The sequence below is a fragment of the Dermacentor variabilis genome, chromosome 8, assembly GCF_050947875.1.
Source record: "Dermacentor variabilis isolate Ectoservices chromosome 8, ASM5094787v1, whole genome shotgun sequence".
Taxonomy (NCBI): Eukaryota; Metazoa; Arthropoda; class Arachnida; order Ixodida; family Ixodidae; genus Dermacentor; species Dermacentor variabilis.
The window spans coordinates 74,534,860-74,557,218 of NC_134575.1; the positions used below are offsets into that span (position 1 = coordinate 74,534,860).

Genomic DNA, 22,359 nt, shown 5'->3' on the forward strand with positions numbered 1-22,359 from the left:
TTCCATATCTCCTAAGGCTTTCTTTACTTCTTCCGGCGTTACCTTCGGGATTTCGAATTCCTCTAGACAATTTTCTCTTCCATTATCGGCGTGGGTGCCACTGGTACTGTATAAATCTCTATAGAACTCCTCAGCCACTTGAACTATCTCATCCATATTAGTAATGATATTGCCGGCTTTGTCTCTTAACGCATGCATCTGATTCTTGCCAATTCCTAGTTTCTTCTTCACTGTTTTTAGGCATCCTCCGTTCCTGAGAGCATGTTCAATTCTATCCATATTATACTTCCTTATGTCAGCTGTCTTACGCTTGTTGATTAACTTCGAAAGTTCTGTCTGTTCTATTCTAGCTGTAGGGTTAGATGCTTTCATACATTGGCGTTTCTTGATCAGGTCTTTCGTCTCCTGCGATAGTTTGCTGGTATCCTGCCTAACGGAGTTACCACCGACTTCCATTGCACACTCCTTAATGATGCCCACAAGATTGTCGTTCATTGCTTCAACACTAAGGTCTTCTTCCTGAGTTAAAGCTGAATACCTGTTCTGTAGCTTGATCTGGAATTCCTATATTTTCCCTCTTACCGCTAACTCATTGATCGGCTTCTTATGTACCAGTTTCTTCCGTTCCCTCCTCAGGTCTAGGCTAATTCGAGTTCTTACCACCCTGTGGTCACTGCAGCGCACCTTGCCGAACACGTCCACATCTTGTATGATGCCAGGGTTAGCGCAAAGTATGAAGTCTATTTCATTTCTAGTCTCGCCGTTCGGGCTCCTCCACATCCACTTTCGGCTATCCCGCTTGCGGAAGAAGGTATTCATTATCCTCATAATATTCTGTTCCGCAAACTCTACTAATAACTCTCCTGTGCTATTCCTAGTGCCTATGCCATCTTCCCCCACTGCCTTGTCTCCAGCCTGCTTCTTTCCTACCTTGGCATTAAAGTCGCCCATAAGTATAGTGTATTTAGTTTTCACTCTACCCATCGCCGATTCCACGTCTTCATAGAAGCTTTCGACTTCCTGGTCATCATGATTGGATGTAGGGGCGTAGACCTGTACAATCTTCATTTTGTACCTCTTATTAAGTTTCACAACAAGACCTGCCACCCTCTCGTTAATGCTATAGAATTCCTGTATGTTACCAGCTATATTCTTATTAACCAGGAATCCGACTCCTAGTTCTGTTCTCTCCGCTAAGCCCCGGTAGCACAGGACGTGCCCGCTATTTAGCACTGTATATGCTTCTTTTGGCCTCCTAACTTCACTGAGCCCTATTATATCCCATTTACTGCCCTCTAATTCCTCCAATAGCACTGCTAGACTCGCCTCACTAGATAACGTTCTAGCGTTAAACGTTGCCAGGGTCATATTCCAATGGCGGCCTGTCCGGAGCCAGTGATTCTTAGCACCCTCTGCTGCGTCGCAGGTCTGAGCGCCGCAGTGGTCAGTTGCTTTGCAGCTGCTGGGGACTGAGGGCCGGGTTTGATTGTTGTGTTCTTAGGAGGTTGGGGCCAAGTACTGCACCAGGGTGGCCACTCCTGCTCTGGTGAGGGAGTGCGTTACCGGTTCTGATCACCGGGATGAGGCCACACTCCAGGCCTGTTTGTGCAATTTTATCAACACGCGGATTTTTTTTTAATCCGGTGGAAAATTGCCGGCACCGGCATTCGAACCACGGACCTCTTGCACGCGAGGTGGGTGTTCTACCTCTACGCCACCGCTGCACATTGGTTCCAAGGTAAGTCGATGAAATCGAAGAATCCAACAGGATAGTTGAAGCAGGAAGGCGGTGGCGTGATGCAGAGCAGAATAAAAGCCTGCGTAAGAAGGGGCGAAATCATGACCAAGTTCCGAGCGTTGATGTGCCCCAAGTGGCTCCAGAGCAGATGCGTCTTTTCTAGTCGATGCGAATCTCCCGCGCTGATAGTTCCGCCAGGTTGCCAGGCATCATACTTCACAAGCGGCTGGAACGGCGCTGGTGGGCAAGTTTCAAGTTCTTCGTGGGCGGTGACGGAAGGGTTCCAAGGTAAGTCGATGAAATCGAAGAATCCAACAGGATAGTTGAAGCAGGAAGGCGGTGGCGTGATGCAGAGCAGAATAAAAGCCTGCGTAAGAAGGGGCGAAATCATGACCATGTTCCGAGCGGTGATGTGCCCCCATTGTCAATTTCGATCAACCCACTCGGCGACGGAGTACTCGTCGTTGATCCGCTGAGCCGAGATGAATTCCACCGCAGCTCCGATGACGACGCGTTGCCATCACTTCTGGATTGGCCGGGTGAGTTCGGCTGTTTTCAGCTGAAGGCTGAAGCAAAATAGCGATGCGTTCGGTGGACAGCGGCCCACTTCCATCACACCCCTTGGCACAGCGTGTATAATTTTCACATGCCATTTAAAATTTAGCACGCATTCGACACGCCATTCAGGTCGACTAGCTGCATTTACCATAAGTGGCATCACATTTTCCTGATGAATTAGCCTATTTACCCATTATATTTGACTAAAGAACCACAGTTTCTTCATGAGGCCAAAGCAATAAATGCAAAAGCAACATGTTACAATATATGATAACGTATGAAAAGCTTGTAGGCGTAGTGGCCTTATTAATTGCAGTAAACCTAAGTTGAGTAAGACGCATGTTGTGGCATATGTCGACACATCAACAGACAAAACTAGATGACCATGTGTAGCACTGGCGAAAAGAGCGGTCTTGTCGCCATTGTCGCGTTGTGTTGACCATGTTTTCGCATACTGCAGCTTGCTCGTGGCTGGCACGATTTCACAACTGTAGGATTTTGTCGGCTTTGTCGCTTAGCCTCTGCTTCCGCTTCCCGCAGGGCCAGGCCGGTCACCTCGACCGTTGAGCAGCAGCGTCCGTAGCACACACAGAAACAACTTGTATATGAATGTAAAATTTGTGCGTATGCGGCAGCGCCTTGCTTCCGTGCGATTAGCGTACGCGGAAGCATTTGGGCCAGCGCTCTGTGCCATGAAAAGCAAGTGCTACACACAATTTTACATTTCATTCCACAAAGCGAAGTGATCTAACCAGAGGTCTAAAGATGGAACCGCATGGCCCGATTTTTGGCGTGATTGACACGTGGCGGAGGGGCACGGGCGTCCCTTCGCGAACGCGCTTACCCAAATCGCGTAGCTGAGGAGTATACTTCGGAGTAGAAAAGTTTAGGAGGCTCATTGCTTTCGGCGTTAAAAGTGGAACGCGATATCACTCAATGATCCCTGACTGCTTGTCACGTCACAGAAACCGCAGCTTCCTTGCAACGAAGGCGAGCGAGATGGTTTTGCAAGGAACTGAACTGGCTGCGCCGCTCTATGAATGGTAGAAACACTGGAAAATGGCATTGTGTTTGAGTTCCCACTTAGCGAGATGGTTCTTCAAGGAACCGAGTGGACTGCGCCGCTCTATGAATGGTAGAAACACTGCAAGAGGGGGTTGTGTTTGAGTTCTCACGTAGCGAGATGGCGGTGCAAGGAACCGAGCGGGCTGCGCCGCTCTATGAATGGTAGCAACACGGCAAAAGGGCATTGTGTTTGAGTGACCACGTAGCGAGATGGTGCTGCAAGGAACGGAGAGGGCTGCGCCTCTCTATGAATGATAGAAACACAGGAAAATGGCGTTGTGATTGGTTCCACTTAGCAAGATGGTTCTGCAAAGAACCAAGTGGGCTGCGCCGCTCTGTGAATGGTACAAACACTGCAGCAGTGGGTTGTGTTTGAGTTCTCACGTAGCGAGATGCTGTTGCAAAGAATCGAGTGGGCTGCCCCGCTGTATGCATGGTAGAAACACTGGAAAATGTTATTCTGTTTGAGTTCCCACGTAGCGAGATGGTTCTGCAAGGAACCTAGCGGGCTGCCCCATTCTATGAATGGTAGGAACAGTGCAAGAGGCGATTGTGTTTGAGTTCTCACGTAGCCAGATGCTGTTGCAAAGAATCGAGTGGGCTGCGCCGCTCTATGAATGGTAGAAACACTGGAAAAGGGCATAGTGTTTGACACACCACGTAGCGAGATGGTGTTATCAGGAACCGAGCTGGCTGTGCCGTTCTATGAATGGTAGAAACACTGCTAAATGGGGTTCGGTTTGAGTTCCCTTGTAGCGAGATGGTGCTGCAAGGAACCGAGCAGGCTGCGCCACTCTTTGAATGGTAGAAACACTGCAAAAGGGGATTGTGTTTGAGTTTCCAGGTAGCGAGATGGTGTTGTCAGGATGAATGAATTAATCACTCTATATATGGTAGAAAAACTGCTAAAGGGGGTTCGGTTTGAGTTCCTACGTAGCGAGATGGCGTTGCAAGGAAGCGAGCGGGTTGCGCCGCTCTATGAATGGTAGAAACACTGGAAAATGGCGTTGTGTTGGAGTTCCCTCATAGCCAGATGGTGCTGCAAGGAACCGAGCAGGCTGCGCCGCTCTATGAATGGTAGAAACACTGCAAAAGGAGGTTGTGTTTGAGTTCCCACGTAGCAGGATGGTTCTGCAAGGAACCGAGTGGGCTGCGCCTCTATGAATGGTAGAAACACTAGAAAATGGCGTTGTGCTCGAGTTCCCACGCAGCGCGATGGTTCTGCAAGGAACCGAGCGGGCTGCGTCGCTCTATGAATGGTAGAAATACTGCAAGAGGCCATTGTGTTTGAGTTCTCACGTAGCGAGATGCTGTTGCAAAGAATCGAGTGGGCTGCGCCACTCTATGAATGGCAGAAACACTTGAAAAGGGCATTTTGTTTGATTTACCATGTAGCGAGATGGTGTTATCAGGAACCGAGCTGGCTGTGCCGTTCTATAAATGTTAGAAACACTGCTAAAGGGGGTTCAGTTTGAGTTCCCACGTAGCGAGATGGTGTTGCAAGGAACCGAGCGGGTTGCGCCTCTCTGTAAATGGTAGAAAAACTGGAAAACGGCGTTGTGTTTGAGTTCCCACGTAGCGAGATGGCTCTGCAAGGAACCAAGCGGGCTGCGCCTCTCCATGAATGGTAGAAACACTGGAAAATGGCGCTGTGTTTGAGTTCCCACGTAGCGAGATAGTTGTGCAAGGAACCGAGCGGGCTGCGCCTCTCTATGAATGGTAGAAACACTGCGAGAGGCGATTGTGTTTGAGTTCTCACGTAGCGAGATGCTGTTGCAAAGAATCGAGGGGGCTGCGCCGCTCTATGAATGGTAGAAACACTGGAAAATGGCATTGCCTTTGACTTACCACGTAGCGAGAGGGTGCTGCAAGGAACCGAGTGGGCTGCGCCGCTCTATGTATGGTAGAAACACTGCAAAATGGGGCTGTGTTTGAGTTCCCAAGTAGCGAGATGGTGTTATCATGAACCGAGCTGGCTGTGCCGCTCTATGAATGGTAGAAACACTGCTAAATGGGGTTCGGTTTGAGTTCCCGCGTAGCGAGGTGGTTCTGCAAGGAACCGAGTGGGCTGCGCCTCTCTATGATTGGTAGAAACACTGGAAAATGGCGTAGTGTTTGAGTTCCCAGCTAGCGAGATGGTTCTGCAAGGAACCGAGCTGGTTGTGCCGCTCTATGAATGGTAGAAACACTGCTAAATGGGGTTCGGTTTGAGTTCCCGCGTAGCGAGATGGTGCTGCAAGGAACCGAGCAGGCTGCCCCGCTCTATGAATGTGGAAACACTGGAAAAGGGCGTTGTGTTTGAGTTCTCACGTAATGAGATGGTTCTGCAAGGAGCCGAGCGGGCTACGCCGCTCTTTGAAAGGTAGAAACACTGCAAACGGGGGTTGCGTTTGAGTTTCCAGGTAGCGAGATGGTGTTGTCAGGAACCGAGCGGGCTCGGCCGCTCTATGAATGGTAGAAACACTGCTAAAGGGGGTGCGGTGTGAGTTCCTACATAGCGAGATGGTGTTGCGAGGAAGCGAGTGGGCTGCGTCGCTCTATGAATCGTAGAAACACTGGAAAATGGCTTTGTGGTGGAGTTCCCACCTAGCGGGGTCCTTCTGCCAGGAATTGAGCGGGCTGGGCCAGTCTATGAACGATAGAAACACCGCAAGCGTGGGTTTTCTTTGAGTTCTCACGTAGCGAGATGCTGTTGCAAAGAACCGAGTGGGCTGCGGCGCTCTATGAATGGCAGAAACACTGGAAAATGGCATTCTGTTTGAGCTCGCACGTAGCGCGATGGTTCCGCAAGGAACCGAGCGGGCTGCGCCGCTCTATGAATGTGAAAACACTGGAAAAGGGCGTTGTGTTTGAGTTCTCACGTAGCGAGATGGTTCTGCAAGGAACCGAGCGGGCTGCGCCGCTCTTTGAACGGTAGAAACACTGCAAAAGGGGGTTGTGTTTGAGTTTCGAGGTAGCGAGATGGTGTTGTCAGGAACCGAGCGGGCTCGGCCGCTCCATGAATGGTAGAAACACTGCTAAAGGGGGTTAGGATTGAGTTCCTACGTAGCGAGATGGTGTTGCAAGGAACCGAGCGGGTTGCGCCTCTCTATGAATGGTAGAAACACTGGAAAATGCGTTGTGTTTCAGTTCCCACATAGCGAGATGGTTCTGCAAAGAACCGTGCGGGATGCGTCGCTCTATGAATGATAGAAACACTGCAAAAGGGGGTTGTATTTGAGTTCTCACGTAGCGAGATGCTGTTGCAAGGAATCGAGTGGGCTGCGCCACTCTATGAATGGTAGAAACACTGGAAATGGGCATTTTGTTTGAGTTACCACGTAGCGAGATGGCTTTGCAAGAAATCGAGCAGGCTGCGCCGCTCTATGAATGGTAGAAACATTGCAGAAGGGGGTTGTGTTTGAGTTCCCCCGTAGCGAGAGGGTGTTGCAAGGAATCGAGCGGAGTGCGCCGCTCTACGAATGGTAATAACACTTGAAAATGTAGTTGTGTTTGAGTTCCCACGTAGCGAGAGGGTTTTGCAAGGAACAGAGTGGGCAGCGCCGCTCTATTAATCGTAGAAACGCGGGCGGTCTGCGTGGTTGTGTTTCGGAATGGTCTTTCGCCAAGTTACTTCCTACGCTGACAACGCATTTTTGGCTACAAGGGGCTTCTTTCCACTATCGTGTTAAAAATGTGCCACGTGCCTCATCCGCGTCCACCTCTGAGAGTGCAGCGCGGGTGGCACGTCGCCCTAGTTCACTCAATGCTGACAGATGATGTTGCCCGCACTCCGCACATATTTGTGTTTGTGCGTTTTGCTGGCACAACCCACCACACCGTTTCAAAGGGAACGCTCACCGCATCTATCCACCCATCCACACTTGGCGGATCATACGACGGGAAGAAACAAAATAGGAGAGGCCCTGACGCCACATTCCCAAAGCCGGAAATGCAGCGATGTTGGGTGTCATCACTCTTTGCGGCTCCATTCAGCTAGCGGGAGCAGATAAGCGCGTGCTTTGAACTTCCATTCCTACGAGCCGTCGGAGGTACTTGCTGCCGATTCGCGTCGCAAGAAAGGCTATGACACTTGTTTAGCAGTTTTGCTGAAGAACACGCGTTTCTCTGCTTCTCAGGGGCCCGTTGAAAAAGGCGACAAGACCCGTGCCTAATCACTTGAGTGTCCTTGTTACTGTCTGACACTGACGCTCGTAGACCCTGAACACAACTTTCAAGCTGACACACCGTGCTCCAACGTACGCTGGTGTCGCGAATATAACGTGCTGAGAGAAAGAAACGGGCCGAGAAGTCTGATCTCACTATTCAGAGGCCGAGATTAGCAGCGAGAACATCAGGAGCACGGTTTCTATGGCAACGCTGACGTTTCGGGTGCCAGTCCCAATGCCCCTCTGCGACAAACAGCATGCTACTCCCGTCACACTTTTTTCAACACGTTCGTTGTGGCTGCGCCTCTCCCACGCTTTCCTTTCTCTACGGCGCAACAGTTCGGCAGAAGTGCGGAGGGAGGGAAAATATGCGAGAGAGCATTACGTCACGCAGCCAGCGTCGGCAACCAAACGTTCCGTGAAGCCACAGTTGTGGCCCAATACGTGACCTTGCGTGGAGATCACGTGGCAAGACTTGATATTTGCTGAAACGTTTGGTTCCCAGTATCTATACCGTTAGTTTTTATTCGGTGCCGCTTGTTTAGCTGCCCTGCCATGGCATTGCCAGCAGAGCAAGAACACTAAAAGAAGCCGCGTACTGTGACGTGCGATCACGTGTTGGGTCTCAACATTTGGCTTGAATGGCGTTGCGTTATGCTACCTCGTTTTTCCTTCCTCGATGAGCAGAAGATCCGCCAAACGCTGCGCGGCTGGCGTGCACCCCTTATGCTCGCGCTGTGCTGATGCGCCTGCCGTGGGGCGGGCATTCACTGCGTGCCGCGTTTTCGCGATCAGAAAACGCGTCATGCAATTTCAGCTTTAGAATGAAGGGGCCGTATTCTGTAACGGTTCGCTTTGGAGAAGGTTAGCTCTGACGAACGCCATTGGTCGGCGCCTCGATGTCGCCATTTCCGGCGAGCATGACTACAAATTCTGTGGTCGTCAAACAAGTTGTCAATCATGTAGAAAGCCAACGCGTCGTTTGCAACGAGGGGAGCCTCGGAGAAGTGATGCGCTCGAGCATCGCTCGAAGTCGCAATCATGATATCAAGGGTTGTTAAGACAACCGTGGCTGCCTGCTAGTTTGATGAAATGTCACGGTGGTCGGCTCGAGCAGACCGACACCGATGGAGACCTCTTAGGCTGTGTTGCTGATGGATGTTGGCGAAAGACAACGACGTAAGGGAAGGCGGCACACATTCGACGTGAACGACGGAGAGTTTCGGAGCCGTTTTAGACTCTCCAAAAACACAGTGCAATCGACTTGCGACAAGCTAGAATATCTCTGACAGCAAAAGTTAGTAGTATTGACAGTGCGACGTAAGTGCTCTGCGCGCGGAATTTTTTTTTGTGCTGCGGCTGCCTATATGTCTGCCCTCCCATGCATTTTTCACTCTCCCGGCCTCAAGCTTTCTCCGGTCTCGATGAGAAGGCAGTGCAAACCAGTTAGTTATGTGGTGACAGTGGCGTAATTATAGGAAAGTTAGGAACGACGTAACACATAGTTTCATGCAACGATTACTAAACATAACTCTGGCGCTTGCATCTGCGGCAGCTGTTATCGGGGCAGTTCAGGGAGCATATGGGAATTATGGGAAGTACATGGTTTCAACTAAGCTTCCTTCTAATTTTAAGCGTTTCTTCGAGTTTGTAAATTGTTCAATTTCAGCAAAGTACTGTGTAATGAATAGTTAAGTAATCGTACTTCAAATCATCCGCTTGCTGAATTCGAACAAAATACCTCCAGCGCAGCTGCCCGGCATTGAAGCAATATTGCAACGGACGCTTTCTTTTTTTTCTTTGTTGCCAGTTACAAGGGCCACAGAACAGAAATACATCAAATCAGTCGAATTTTCAAACGTTCTCCTGTATTGGGGAACGTAATTCTAATAAAATTTGATATTCAAAAGCAATGCTCCATTAGGCACCCAGTCTAGCACAGGCATTTGTGAATTTTGTTCTTCAACATATCTGAATGATGATGATTGTACCATCAAGTGTTAGAACCTTTTTGTTTTGTTTACACACCGGAACACTGCCTGTAAGAACATGGGCGGTGGAAATGGCGCTTTTTGTGCCTTGGGGAATGCAGTGCCGTCAGGGAAAGAACACAATTCATCAAGTGTTTTTAGAATGCTGTGACGCTGTATTCCTGTGGGAAGTTCTACAAAGGACCTTCAGGATTTTCCGCCGCACCCTCTAGGAATCCGGTTTTTGTCTATCGATAAGGAACTTGGAGTACTATATGATGTTCTCATGCTCATTGTCCTGCACATGGTGTGGAGATGCCGTATGGCTGTCCAACATGCGGACGTTGGCGCCAGGCTAGCGTCCCAATAATTCGCCACAGACGCATGCATCGGCAAGCGGCATAGAACTCCCTAATGGATTTCTTGCTGGCAATGCAGCATCTTGAGTCTATTGGCACGTTTCAACTTGGAGACCTCTACAGGTTAAGCCCATATTAGTAGTGATTGCGTGTGTTTACAGAGCATTCTACACAGACGCAATGGAAAAACCACAAAATAAGTTAACTTAGACAATCAGTGGCGTGCTTTGTCTAATCTAGAGCTCCGCTAGAAGTAAACATTTAGAGTGGAATGGCTACCATTTTTCTTGCCATGTTTCTGCTTCAGCAGTAGGTCTGGAATGTAGAAACTATTGGGTTGTAACAACCGTCAACCAGGCGCATGATTACCACCGTCGCTAGCGCCATTGCGGTTGAAGGTAAAGAGAAAGGGGGAGGTGAGATTACTGTCCACGGTGCCGGAGTAATCCGCCGGAAAGAACATTTCATTGAGCACGGTAAAATTGTCAAACTTGTGGGATGTACGGACGGAACTTTAATGACATTCGTCCGCCCTAAAGCGAAACGAAACTCTAATAGAGCCGAGGTCTACACCTCGGAGCACGTATGAAGCATTACTCAGCAACACTAAAAAAAAACAACAAAATATAAAACAACGCCGATAAACTTAAACCACCAGCTATCCGTGCCGAAAAGTCACAGTATCACTGTAAATTAAATAGGCGAGTGTTGTATACAAACAAATTTTTTTGATGAAACTAGCAACATCTTTCCCTTACTGCATGGTCCCAAAAGAGCAAACAAAAATGACGACGGCACCATGCGTCCGAACGCCGCTCGTCCATTTGTCTCCCTATTGTCACGATGTTCCACTCTTTCTCCGGGTGGCGTTACCCAGGCGTAAAGCCAGAGCGAACCGGTTCCTAACCGAACCGCTACTCAATATGGCCCCGATCATTCTGTGTACCAGTACCTGCGATTGGAACACGAACACGCCTAGACATCTTTCGCCACCTGGCGTTCAGTTTTTGAAGCAAAGGAAACTGCTAAAGTAAATGTGAGTGTGGGGAAACATCATTCCTCTTTATAATTTTTTATACGAATATGCCGCGACTTGTGGACTCAATAGAATTGAAGGTTGAAGAAATCGGAAACCGAAGCGAAGAAGGCGAGCTGAAGACAGGCGGCACGGGAGCTGGACGGAAATATAACAAAGCGAAAGAAAAGAAGTGCTAGGTAAGGAACGGGTGAAGGAGCTCGAGCGGCGAGGCCACTGTGGTAGCAGATCGAGTGCGACGCTCGGGAAGACCTGCTGCAGTTGTTCCTGCTGCGGCCGAGTGGCCGAGGGCCTGTTCCGGGACCAAGGACGTGGCCTGCTGAGCGGCTCCTGCCAGGGCGCAGTTGCTGAGGATCGTTCATGATCGAGGCCGACTGAGGTTCTGCCCGTGTGCGTCTACCCTCGGTCACGATCCTCGTGAGTTGCAGCTGGACATCGCAGTGTTGTCCTCAACCTAGGCGGGCGCCGCATACGGTAACGCAGCCATGGGCCGGTGACGCTTCTAGCCGCAGCAACCGTGCCACCTCTGCCTCGGCTCACCTCGGCGACCATACCGCGCAACGACACGCGAGTTCTCATGACAAAAACTGTGAGATGGTATTTTTAACTCTCGACGCACCGAACGTTGGTGTAGTGTTGGTTCTCTTAACTCCCTGTCCTTGTCTCGACTGAGAGTCGCGTATATCTGTGTGCGCGTGAAGATTCATCAGTGATGCTCTTGTGTTTTTTTTTCATTTCTTCTCCTTTGCCCGTCGGTCGCATGCAAGCTAAACATTTGTTTTCGTCTACTAGCGTTTCTTGCGCTTCTTCTCTCGCGCTGAGACACACAAACTAGTGACGGATGTCCATAATCATCACGGTGAGTACTGTTCTTCAGAAAACATAATAAATTAAGGGAATCAATATTCCTACCTACAACTATTGACGGTGAGGAAAGGTTGTGTGAAGTGTTCATAGAAGGCTTCAGGCGTCTTAACACGCTGGATATCACCCGAGAAATTTTCAAGGATGTTCTATTCAATTTACACAGGCATGCGCCCGTGGACGAATGTTTAGCGTATCGATCTCTTTTGTTAAGAAGTCTGCTCGGAATATGGCGTCGGACACTTTCATTTATGTTTATTTGTTAAATACGAAGTTTTTATTAGCGGCTTACTGCGATTTTTTGCCCCAAGTATGTTTCAAATCTCCTTCGTGGGTTGATCTTGGACGTAGTGGAGCCTCAAAAGAGCCGCACTAGTAATATAACAATGATGGAAGGTTTGAGTTCTGATATTGTTTCCAACTTTTACAATGTTATAATGTGGCAAGCTTCGAATGAAAGAGATACGCTCTCAGAGTTGTGTTTCAGTAGATTGCTTTGCGGGCTGCTATTATCAGTTGTCAAATTGTGAGGCATAATTTTGTTGTGAACATAAGAACTGCTGTGAGGACCTTTAGTTATATCGTGAGGCGGCAATATAACCAAGAAATGCAGTTTGTTATAAAGCATGGCACGTTGTGTAGCTTACATATACCTAAATATATTCCCAGGTTTACGGCAACGCCGATGACGACAACGACACTTATGGTGGCGACGATGGCGAAAATTCGCTAGGATAGTCCACATAATTGCTATCGCAGTGGTTGCGGTCTTTATAGCGTTATGAATAATGATGGAAAAGATGCGAACTGAATGCTTATGAGACGGTGACTTGAAGAAAGAAAGGAGAATTCAACTCGGCATGAAGTAGAGATTGATTATTTAACCACTTATCTTTAAGCTTGTACACATGTTTGAGGAGGGTGCATAAACATATGTGCTTTCTTTTTTGAATAAAGTGCTGTAGTTATTCTGCACTCTTGGGTGTTTAGGTTTCTCGTCCCCATGTTTTCACGCGATTCTATCTTGAGTGTGGAATGCCAACAAGGCGAGCATTCAGTAAATCTAATTCAGCCCTTCTGCGACTTCCACCACGTAAACTGCAGTGCTAGTGCCGTTCTGTTTCCAGTCCTAGTTTCTCCCAGTTTCTCTTAGTCCTAGTTTGGGCTTAGCGTGAATTGCTAAATGCATTTTTATCGCACCAATGGCGTTTACGCTGTCAAGGGATTAATTCCAGTTGAGGATTTCAAGAGACTAACTTCCAAGCACGCGCTGGAGGAGCAGGAGCCGATTAGGTAAAGGCAGGCCTGCTACGAATCCGTGAGGATATTTGCTTCAGAGTTTATCACGGCAACTAACGCAATGACCAGTTCCCCGAGGATGACGCCATCCCCAATCGCCCTTTCGAGCAATGGTAGGTTACCCTCCAAAGCGCTGGCTCTGACTGCTTGCTATTGCTCGTCAGCCGCGCCCTGCGGCGGAGGAAACAAGACGGAGACCTGACCAGACGACCCCTCCATTCGACTTTTACAAATTTCATGTAGAATAAAATATATTTCCAATCAATCAATCACTTGCGTCAGGCGCGCAATCTTTTCTAGAAGAAACTACAAAATAAGAATATGTCTTAGCAACTTTGTATATAAAGCAATCAAAGTAGAACAAAATAGCAATGTGCATACATGCAAATGACGCGAAAAGAAATATCAAGGAATGGAGACCATTCCATTGCTTAGAAAACGAAAAAAAATTGCAATTGTCACGCGAAATTGCGCCGCAAATTAACTGGAACAAAATATTAGAAGCGCTTGCACGCAGCATTTTATATTCATCATTACAGCATATTGCTGGCGCAAAATGACCTTAAAAGATGCATATGTATGCCCAATTCACTCGTTACCGCTGACATCTTTGTCACTGGTGGTGAGAACGTTGTAGCTTCCATATTACTGTAGTTTTCAGGGAAACATCACTTCATAAATGTCTGTGACACATTCGAGCACTCCGAACCTGTCGCATAATGTCCGGTGATCCACCGAGGGATTTTGAAGGCAACTGGATTTACAAACCTGCAGAACAGATTTGATCCTCTTACATAAAGTTGCAATTTATACGCCTCTACTCAGCGGCTTTCTGTAGATGAAAGATAGCGCGAATTGCACAGTGCTAATTTCTAGGTCAACCGCTCTTGCGCCACATGACACGACAGCAGTAGCCCTATACGGCACTATACAGGGTGTTTCAGCGAACATTTTCACAATTTCTTAAAGGTTGCCTGTGGCAGATAGCTCAATTCTAGTTGATGAGCCGATCTACTCGAAGCGGCGGGCACTACATGAAAAAAAAGTAGAAATGCAAAATCAACTAATTAACAGGACTTCACTAGTTAACTTTTAGCTAACTTTATTACACCCCATATTGCAATTTACAAATTCTAGCAGCAGGTGGATCCAGTTGGAACGAATTCTCAGGACGCCAGTTTCGAGATATAAATTTCCGAAGTTTGCGGAGAAGTGCAATGGCGTTCCAGTTACTTGTGTGCTTCAGTGGAATAAATGACGTTTTGTTAACAAATTAACTGGAACTCCAATGCATTTCTCGGTAAATCTCGGGAATTTATATGTCGAAACTGGTATCATCTTGAAAATTCGTTCCAAGTGGATCCACCTGGTGGACTACACGGCTATAACTTGTAAATTGAAATGTGGGTTATAAGATATTGTGCTAAAGGTAATTTGTGAATATTTAATAATTTGTCCATTTTGCATCTCAGTTTCTTGCGGAAGTATTGTCCCCCGCTTCGAGTAGACCAGCTCATGAACTAGAATTGTGATATCTGCCACAGGCAACTTTGAAAGATTTTCGAAAGTTTTCGCTGAAGCACCCTGCATATTGAGAAAATAACTTAGCTGTATCATCACCCATAACGTAAATTTTATGAGCAATGGTGTAGGTTTTGTACCTAATTTATGATAGGTAAATGTTTTATTCATTTAGTGAGACGCCACCCATGTTTCTGAACTGGTCCTTAACAAAGTGGTGCTCGAAGTAGTACCGGCTGTCTCTTGCTTACTGGTGTGGTGAGAATCTGTCGTATTGTGGGATTCGCCGCGGTTGGCCCATGGAATGGTCAGACAGTCATGCGAAATCGGGGTAAATTTCCAAAGAATGCTAAACGCACTCTAAAATCTGGACTGCACTGGTTCGGGAAGAGTTCGAACGTTAAAACCATTAACGCGCCTTATTACTAAGTTGTGACAAACACAAATGTGAGTTTCTTGTTTTCGTTGGGGATGCTACGATAAAAAGAATTCGTGTCTGTATATCTCATTGCTTTGATCTTGTACAGCATCTAAGAATGCATGTAGCTGAGAAATAACCTGAAATGCACAAAAAAATGAGAAACATACGATCTCTGAAAGAAGAAGGCAGCATGTGGCGCACTGTAACGCCAAGTTATCATACGGTCACTAAAACAAACTCTTATAATTCACTTGTATAAGGACTGGCAAAGAATTCAAATTATGATCACGCGTCCGTTGTTTATTGCTCCTCTTACACGGCATTTTGGTGTTCATGCAGCTAGGACAAACGTAAGAATACTTACGAGGTAATACATTGAAAGAATACGACGAGCACGCGCGTTAGCCCCTTTATAAAAAATTCGCAGGCACTGTGCCCTGGAGCCTGTACTGGCAACATTAAAATATCAGTACATTGCCAAACGGCCGCTCGACGCGTTAGTAAAAGGATACTTGCCTGTGGCCCTCGGAGGCTGCCGAGAACACGGTATGTTACCGAACAGTAGCGCCGCTTCATAAGGGTTTAACTAAAAATAATAAAATATAAAGAGATATAAACGCGTCATCTTCATGTCGCGAACCGAAATAGAACGTGATGCGCGTTATGAGGCGGCAAATTACTTGCAGATATTCGCGTGTTATTTCTCTATATTGGGTAATAATGCTGACTCTATCATCTCCTATAGGCCATAGATTTTCACTCTCCTGCGCCCGATCTTTCTCGTCAGTGTGTTTATGTACAATATTTTTCTGTCTTCACAGTGTCTTGTAGAAACGACATAGCGCATTCCATAGAAATCAAACATTTCTATAAAGTGCAAATTTCTCTTTTTCTGCAAAGAACCTTGCCCAGGACCACTGGAATATCGGGGGGATTGCGGCATATATGGAATAAAAGAATACTATTGCCCAAAAGTTGGATGGTCATGGTGTGATAAGTACAACTTTGACTCTGTTCGGAAACGCCCTTGCGCCTGCATGGTGACAGCATGTAGGAATAAGAGCGGCACCTGCGTACCGTGTGGCGAATGCTGTGAGTAACGCACGTAACCTTGTCTGCGTGTTGAGTAATCTTGTTGGGCACACGCACAGGCAAGAGTCGTTGCATCCTGCACGTTATTCTCTCTCTCTGTTGTTTTAGTTGCTTTTGAAGACAGTTACACTGACACAGCCAGATGTTTCCGTAGCAGTGGGCTTACGAAGGGCGTAGACTGAATGTAATTCAATCTTGCCAACCGCTATCACACACTGGCTCTGCGAAAAGTATGCCCAAAATACCCTGCGCCATTTCGCTAGCTGCTGTTTGCCACAGCCATATTTCAGGCCGCATAGTGATACCCTTTGGCTGCTAGTAATTATTTGTAAATTGACGCCAACTGCAAATATTTGTAAAAAAAGGCCATGCATCTTATTAATTCATTATGAAGTCGCAGATAAATTCGTGCCTTCTTGCAGATAATAGGTGCCGAATGTATTTCTGGCATAATATTGTTGATTTAATTTAGTTGCACCTGAGTGCAGTACAACATTACCCTATTCTCCGATTTAATGTGCAATCATAGCGGTGTGATACTGTCGCGATTGTGATGCAAATATTTTCTCTATTGTTGTACACGCTAGATGCAATAGTTGTAGGTGTAAAACTATTTTGAGTAAGACTCACTGAAAGCATTCAATATTTTACTTTGCTAGAATTTACCGTTCAACAAGAATATCCTAAGTGACAATTTACATTTAAAGTAATGCTACGCCCTTGTCACCTGCCTTGCGTGTTTCCTGTGTTTCTTTTATAAATATATAGATATATATATATAAAGCATCGTTTTCTAAAAACATACACAGTCTACAATAAACAGGCAGCAGGCACCAGTGACACTTTCTATGCCGTCGTTTACTGCGACGGGAGCGTTCTCCCTGAGGCAGCATTACCATCTTATTGACGGTTACCATCTTATTTACGGTTTTTTACGTAACTGCAGTAAATGACTGCTGAAAACAAAGCAAAAACTTAGTGAAACAGAAAGGTTCTTTTTGTTTTCTGTTGCCTCGAAACATGGATTTTACCCACGAGCTGTATTGGCCACTCTCGATGGATTGAAGCGTACGCCCAACAACATACCATATGGAGGAAAGGCGAACATTCACAACGAAGAATTCGGAAACTGGCAACCCGAATTTTGACAGGACCTCTATTTAAACTAAATTAGGAATTAAATAAAATAAAAATAGGATAACTGGTCCCACGGTCGGTACCATAGCAGCGTAACCTTCCGGATGCTTCAATGAATTTGTGGAGAGCAGTAATAATGGAACCATACCTTGTGCCTAATTGACAGGAAGCAATGACAAATTGTTTGGTGTGGTAAGTGCTAAACCCAGATTACTAGGTTGAAATACAGGGAACATACTGCGGAGGGAGGAGAAGCGGTGGCAAAAAAGAAAGAAATGGTCATTAGTATCTGGTTCCTTGCACCAGGAGGAATGTTTGCTTATGTATAAACCAAATCTATGAAGGTAAACATTCATAGGTGGGGAACTCTAGAGCGGAAGCTGTAGCTTGCTATGCGCTAAAAAAGCATAAAAATTATTTTATTTATTTTATTTAGTACATACTGAATAAAATAAACAAAATATAAGTAAGTAAAATAGAAATTAATGAATTAATTATTTAAAATAAATAAATAGGTAAATTATAAATAATATAATTAACTATATAACAAGCAAATGCTTAGCAAAAAGCACCTAATATGTAAAACTTACATTTATTTGCTTGAACAAAAAGAAAGAGGAGTGTCAAATAAATACGTATGTTGTTATTTTTTTCATGTACACAACTTCCTTTTTTCGGCATTGTATTGCATGTTGGCGAATCCAAACTAGGCAATTAGGTACGCTTATTCCTTTCAGGCTAACCCGGTCTTAGTTGGCTTGTATAGTAATGTAGTTCGATGGGCCAGTTGGTGCATGATGACAGTGTGTGCTTTTTGGAGGAGAGAGTGTTACAGCACGTATTCTCGGCAGCACAAGGGAAATAAATGCACAGGACAACGCTGGAATATGTAGAATAGAATTTCTTGACGGGAAAGATAGAAAGATTGACCTGAGCTAGCGCGCTCTAATCTGCTACTCGGCACTGGGGAAGACGGAAGAGGAGTGAAAGTACTGGAATGGTTATCATGTCATATTGGCCGTAAATAAAGACGGGGACAGAGGAAGAGAACACTAGAAAGGGTGATTATGATAAGAGAAGTGGTGAGTGCTTATCTGCATGACACAGTTGCCCTGCTAGACCGGGTAGTCGAGCTTGGTGCCCTGCAGAAAGTTCAACAACCATTTACTTGCACGCATTGAAATTGCAGTGTCAGGCCATGGGCCGAGGATAGCTTCCTCCCACAGTGGCCTGCGAACGCTGGCTGGGAAATTTTCCAACGTCGTTCACTATAGCATATTAGCTGGGCAATCGCACAATGTGTTCCAGTGTTTCAGGCATCTGGCAGTGTTCACAATCAGGGCTGTTCGACTGGCCAATGAGGTGCGCGTAGCGATGGGTAAAAACAACGCCCAGACGAATTCTGTGTAGCAGTGACGTTTTGCTCCACGTAACCTTCGGGAGCAAACAGAATTTACCCTCTGAGTAGATCATTTATAGGCGTCTGTGGATGTTGTCATCGTTAGCTCTGTATGCATTTATAAGGTCCTGCATGAGTGCCTTGATCATAGAGTTAGTGTCAGGTCGCGAGTAGGCAATCCGTACTTTATCATAGGACGACAACGCTGGACTTAATACTGAAGTGTATGGCGAAAACACGTGAAAAATCACCGGCACGCATGCGTAGACAGAATTTACCGTCTCAGTCGATCATTTATAGGCGTCTGTGGATGTTGTCATCGTGAACTCTGTATGCATTTATAAGGTCCTGCATGAGTGCCTTGATCATAGAGTTAGTGTCAGGTCGCGAGTAGGCAATCCGTACTTTATCATAGGACGACAACGCTGGACTTAATACTGGAGTGTATGGCGAAAACACGTGAAAAATCACCGGCACGCATGCGTAGACAGAATTTACCGTCTGAGTCGATCATTTATAGGCGTCTGTGGATGTTGTCATCGTGAACTCTGTATGCATTTATAAGGTCCTGCATGAGTGCCTAGAGCATAGAGTTAGTGTCAGGTCGCGAGTAGGCAATCCGTACTTTATCATAGGACGACAACGCTGGACTTAATACTGAAGTGTATGGCGAAAACACGTGAAAAATCGCCGCCACGCATGCGTAGACAGCCAGGAGCAGTGACACACCTTCATGGTGTAAGAACAGGCAAAAAATGTTGGCCACGCATCCCCTCACGTACAGGGCTTTACCACGTAATAGCGCAGTGTATTAGAGGTATGTTTAAGTTGTCTACGAATGCATGGTGGAGATTCATGGTATCTTTTAGCAATAAAATTCAGTTGCAAATCCAGCATTTTCCTATGCGTTTCGTTTCATTGTGCCCTCGTTTGCACCTGCTAGAATCCCCCCACACTGTTGGTTGTCCAGATTTATTTATTTTAATTGCGTAACATTATAGAACTTCGTATTCGGAGGGGTTTGTCCACACGCTAATGGTTATATTTTGGTAGGCTTATACAAATGATCTATCCTTCATTCAAATTATACTAGTGCATCTTGTTCATTCCCGTTCGCAGTGTCCAATACAGTCATAGTTTTCTTTTTTTCATCCTTGAGTTCGTCTTCAAATTTGATGCCACCTTGTGCATTCTCCCGTTTTTTTTGTATATGCATATTTAGGCCGTTCGTTATCAGACAGTTGCTGTTTTAAAGGCTTCATGTTTTTCAGTCTCAATGACTCCGTTTGAATATCTGTCTTGGGAAAAGAACAGCTCTCAAGTGACAATTTCTACTACAACTCATGGCACACCAAGAGGACGCTGCACCACCAAACAGATCTGAGCGATTTTAATTTTACCTGAATACTTTGCTTTATAAGAAAATGAACAAGATACAAGACAAACACAACTTCAACCATTTAATTGCTGTCGATGTACACAGAAAAACTGTCCGTCGTATGTGCTTGGACCGTGCATTTCCTGCGTGGCGAGAAAGAGGACTGACAAAGCGCTGTAGTTTTTGTTTTTCGGAAACGAGAATTGAGTCTATTTCGTTCTTCGCGCCACGACCGCAGCTTCAGCATTGTTTCATTGTTCAAGTATGAAATAGGTAAGGTAGCCTTGTCGTATTAGAAGCGTAAATACAGAACTCTTTTGAACACGACTTTAGAAAAAAAGTGGGATTGTTAAAATACATTACCTTAGCTTTCCATTTCTTCTTTCTACAAAAGAATCCTAGAGAATATATAGCTTGCAAAAGGTAAGCTTAAGATTCGTAATCTTGATGTATTTAGGTTTTACGTATCTGCTAGCCCTTCTAATATGGCTCTTTCTTCAAACTGATGAAGGCTAGGATGGCTTTGTGCAAGCAAATTTAAAAGGAAAAAGCACGATAAAGTGAGAATATTCACTGCAGTAAGCTCACACGCCGGTTATGAGTGTGTAATGCGAATATGTAGGCGTTGGAGGCGTGGAAGGTTAATACTTTTCACTTCCAATCTTGAGCTCACCTTATCGTTTTTGAGTTTTAAGATGCTGCTTCCTAAATGATACTTCAGCATAGCTACGTGGCAGCAAAAAAACACGCCACATTGTCTTGATTTTCTGGGTGCAGTCATTTCGTATCGCTTGCGTGCGGAGGGCAACCCCACCCGGTCTTTTGCACGGAGCTGAGCTTTGCGTCACCTGATCCACCTCTCCTATCATGCGGAAGCACCTGCTACTCGCACAGATATTCAGTGGTGTTAGCACGCTCTCAAGGTTTTTGCTACCGACTATAAGCCATCTACAACTACGGCGCGAAAGAGGCCAGCAGTTAAAACGCTTTCAAACCAAAGACTACATTAATACATGCCTGAAGGTAACTTCTGCATGTGTTGACACAAACCCAAAACTTGCTATAGTTTACGAACGGATGCAATTTCTAGCTATCCTAATCCGAGGACAATGCAAGTGGCATGTTATAGAGAGATAAGCACCTCCCTAATCGACGAATTCAGGTTGTAACAAGATCAAAGATTTCATGCTCTCTTTTTTCCCTTTTATGTAATCAAATGCCGAATATTAAATGGAAATGCCGAAGCCTATTTTGAATGTAACAATCTGGTTTCCTTTGTGTAGGGAACCTTTTCAAAAAGCTTTTTATGGCATGCAGTTGAAATTTGTTTTATTTCTTGCAGAATGAGCATTCTTCTCAACGAAAAGAAGAATGTGGCTGTGATTAAACCTATAAAAATGTTTTCATTCATAAGCGTTAATTTTGAACTGTTTTTCCTAGCAATTTTAAGGGCTAAAAGAAAGGCATTGCGGGGAGCACTTTTCTGTTGGTTCAGTAGGTGAAAACAATTTTTTTTTATTTGTAAGGTAAAAAGAATTTGAACGTGTAGCAGTTGCAGAGAATGCGCTGCAGATGTTCATAAAAATAGTTTCCAAATTTATGTGATAAACATTTGTTAAATAAAAGTCAGGCCATAGTGTATTGCAGTGTAATCTCCAGTTTGTGTCTTCCAGGAGCCTCTCGAAACCATTGCCATTACCTTAAATTGCCTTCCGCTTTTTTTTACTTTCGACAGGGAAGTGAAGCTCTATCATGAACACTGCCACAAAGCCTGCGCCTTTAACAAGTGGGATTTCTCCCTTGTGTCATGGCAAAATGAGACATATCATACATTTTAAAAAGAATTTACCGAAGAATTGGACAAATTACTGTGCCATTATTTACTCAGACGGCAGTATTTTCAGAATTACAAAAAACATTCTCATGCTAATTTCTCTCAATGGAGTGAGGTGGGGTAACCGCCATTCACAAAATGTTGAAAGCAGCCGAATAAAAAGTGTTTGTGTCTTTATTTAGAAAACAAGAAAAGAACTACAGTGGCGTTGACTGCTGGGAATCAAATAAAGCTTGCGGGCTTGAATTTCTCGAAAGTGTGCAGTGGATTGATTATTGAAGACACTATAGTGGAGGGGTCCTAATTAAGCAGGGCGTCTTACAGCGAATATGTATATGACTCGGATCCCGGAATTTATTAATCTGTGACGCCAGAATAGACCAAAGAAAACAATTCCAGGAATTTAAGCGAAAACTGCCTACCTCCATGGGGACTACGGGACACACTCCAGTAATGCTTTCAATAATGAAAAGCACAAAACAATTGGCACAACCACATTATAAGGTGCGTTCAAGCAATGCGAAGCCCCTAGTGTTCGCC

The 22,359-nt window shown here is 45.7% G+C and overlaps 1 long non-coding RNA gene across 2 annotated transcripts in view; it reads left to right on the forward strand.

The window, feature by feature from the left end:
- The window catches only part of LOC142591106 (uncharacterized), a 68,101-nt gene extending 46,048 nt beyond the window's left edge, over positions 1–22,053 (forward strand). For both annotated transcript variants that reach the window (XR_012830341.1, XR_012830340.1), the window contains exons 3-4: positions 15,880–16,071; positions 21,721–22,053. This is a non-coding gene — a long non-coding RNA (uncharacterized LOC142591106). The remainder of the gene's footprint in view (positions 1–15,879; positions 16,072–21,720) is intronic.
- Positions 22,054–22,359: the final 306 nt, after the last annotated feature.